Raw genomic sequence first — 3,213 nt, forward strand, 5'->3', positions numbered from 1 at the left:
TCCCCCCCCCCCTCTCTTTCCCTCTTACCCCTCCCTCTTCTTTTTTTTCAGCTGCCTCCATAGAGAATGAAATGAATCTTTCATTTGCTCCCCTCAGTAGTGGCCTTCTAGGGCTTTACTCCTACTTATTCAAAACTCCTGGGACTGGCTCTGCAGGGATGTGCTTCTCAGAGACCTCTTGGATGAAGGGCATAAGCCAGGGAAGCTTTACGAGGGGGGCAGTGTACACAAGGAACCTCAGCCCTTGGCTATTTTAAACAGGATGTGGATAGCAGAGATTCAGTGGTAAAAGTGAAAATTTGACTTTGAAAATGTAGTATTAACTTCAGTTATTGAGAAAATTTGCCCTTGATGGTTAATTACATTTATAAAATAACCTGTGTATATCATTTATATATCAGGTTAATTTTGTGTTTTTTTATTTGAATATGGTATGGAGTATTTTATGATGTTCATGTAATGTGGTCCTCTGCTCGTTACATTAAAAAAAAAAAACGCCAAGTTTTCTTTCTTTGTGATACCTGAAAATTTGGGGGAAAAGACCATTGATCTTAGAGTTTTGTTGTCTTAGGAGAGCAAGTTCTCAAACTTACTCTTAAAAATTATTGAAGACCCCAAAGAACTTTTGTTTATATTGGTTATATTGGTCAATATATGCTGTATTAGAAATTAAAACTGAGAAATAAAAAAAAATTAATTTAAAAATAATAAAATAATTATGTTAGCATAAATAACCTTTTAAATGAAAAATAACTATATTTTCCAAAACAAAAAAATTAGAAGGGTATCATTGTTTTACACATTCAAAAATTTGAAAATGTCTGAATGGACAGCTGGATTCTCAGATCTGGTTCTGCATTTAGCCTGTTGTGACTTACTGTTTTGTTGTTGACTTATTGTATTGTTAAAGTACATGAAGAATGTAGTTGGAGAAGGGAGGAGTGTTTTAACATCCTTTTCAGATAACTGTGGGTATTCTTTGTTTATTTTTTATTTTTGGCTGCTTTTGGGTCTTCGTTGCTGCACGCAGGCTTTCTCTAGTTGCAGTGAGCGGGGGCTACTTTTCGTTGCAGTGCACGGGCTTCTCGTTGCGGTGGCTTCTCTTGCTGCGGAGCATGGGCCCTAGGGATGCGGGCTCAGTAGTTGTGGCTCACGGGCTCTAGAGCGCAGGCTCAGTGGTTGTGGAGCATGGGCTTAGTTGCTCTGCAGCATGTGGGATCTTCCCGGACCAGGGCTCGAACCCATGTTCCCTGCATTGGCAGGCAGATTCTCAACCACTGCGCCACCAGGGATGCCCCACTGTGGGTATTCTTTGGTACTATACCGGAACGCCGAAAAATGGTAGTTTCTTCAAGGTTAATTGTTACAGAGACTTTGAAACCATATCAAGGAACTTTTTGTATTCTGTTACATTAAAATCCATTGGTCTATCTTGCACTTTGAATGGCTCTTTAACCCATGCATGATTTTGACTTTCTGGCTCCCTTGAAAGGGTTTTGAGGACCCTCAGGACCTGAGGGAAGCACCCTTTAAAAACTGCTGTCATAGAATCTGGAAAGGGTCTTAAAGATGAAATCAGGCCCATCTTTCTTCTAGGCTGGAGTAAGAGGGGTAATGGAAGTTGTGGGAGAACTGATATGCCCAAGGTAATGCAGCTAGTTTCCCATTGAGCTGTGACTATAATTTAGGTTTCTTGACTGATTCTTTAAACTTGGCTTCAGTACCTCTGCTGTGCTTGGTGCTGGCCTCACTGCATTGCCTTTTGGGAGTTGTCTCCTGTGGCCCTGCTCCTTGGAGTCTTGAATGTTTGTTCACCTTTCCTTCCTTATTTTGTCTTAATTTTCTAATTGCCAAAAGTCTCTTTAGATTTCTAAATAAAATATTTTGATCTCTTGTCAGTTTAGCTCTGTGGCTGCTTGTGTGTATTAAATGTGTTTTTAAGTAACTGATAGTCAAAAGGCATTTAGGCTACGTGGAAGTTTGAAGTACACATCAGGTCTTTATCTTGCACAAGAAAGGTGTTTTGAAATAACTTTAGAGCTCCACAGTCGATCTCACAGCAGATTGGAAGAATCTTGTAGATACCCAGGGAGTACTAATATATATGAACTGAACTCTTTTTCCCCTTTGAATTATGTTAATTCTTTGACTAATGGGTTTCTTTGAAGGGGTGTTGCTTAAAGTTTTGGGCTGAATGTTTTCATGCTCTGAAAACTTTCCTCCCCTTGTAAATTAGCGTAAGTGCATGGTTTTGTTTATATTCTTAATGGAAAAAAGGTGTGAGTGGCACTTGCTGTTGAATTGCTTTGAGATCATTTGAGGAAATTTAGTATTACTTAAGGTCACCAAAATTAATGAGGACATGGCAGTTTGGAATGGATTGTTTTTATCAAAGGCAGGATCAGGATGCTGCTGAGGAACACAAAGACATCTCTGAAATTTCACGGGCTGTCCTACAGTGGTGAAGCAGTGTGTGATTGCATTTTTCAGTGTGGAGTCTCCAGGCATGGGCTGCTTTGTGAACAAAGGCTTTGTGTGTGTGTGTGTGTTTTTTAGTATTAGTTGTTTTATTTGTTTTTGTATACTGCAGGTTCTTATTAGTCATCAATTTTATGCATATCAATGTATACATGTCAGTCCCAATCGCCCAATTCAGCACACCACCATCCCCACCCCACCGCGATTTTCCCCCCTTGGTGTCCATACGTTTGTTCTCTACATCTGTGTCTCAATTTCTGCCCTGCAAACTGGTTCATCTGTACCATTTTTCTAGGTTCCACATACATGCATTAATGTACAATATTTGTTTTTCTTTTTCTGACTTACTTCACTCTGTATGACAGTCTCTACATCCATCCATGTCTCAACAAATGACTCAATTTCGTTCCTTTTTATGGCTGAGTAATATTCCATTCTATATATGTACCACATCTTCTTTATCCATTCATCTGTTGATGGGCATTTAGGTTGCTTCCATGACCTGGCTATTGTAAATAGTGCTGCAATGAACATTGGGGTGCATGTGTCTTTTTGAATTATGGTTTTCTCTGGGTATATGCCCAGTAGTGGGATTGCTGGATCATATGGTAATTCTATTCTTAGTTTTTTAAGGAACTTCCATACTGTTCTCCATAATGGCTGTATCAATTTACATTCCCACCAACAGTGCAAGAGGGTTCCCTTTTCTCCACACCCTCTCCAGCATTTGTTGTT

General features: G+C 39.5%; 1 protein-coding gene across 1 annotated transcript in view; it reads left to right on the forward strand.

The window, feature by feature from the left end:
- Positions 1 to 3,213, forward strand: part of RAD54L2 (RAD54 like 2) — an 89,122-nt gene that overhangs the window by 26,345 nt on the left and 59,564 nt on the right. The gene's annotated exons all lie outside the window — the stretch shown is intronic.

This window comes from Lipotes vexillifer, unplaced genomic scaffold (genome assembly GCF_000442215.2).
Source record: "Lipotes vexillifer unplaced genomic scaffold, Lipotes_vexillifer_v1.1 scaffold500, whole genome shotgun sequence".
Lineage (NCBI taxonomy): Eukaryota > Metazoa > Chordata > Mammalia > Artiodactyla > Lipotidae > Lipotes > Lipotes vexillifer.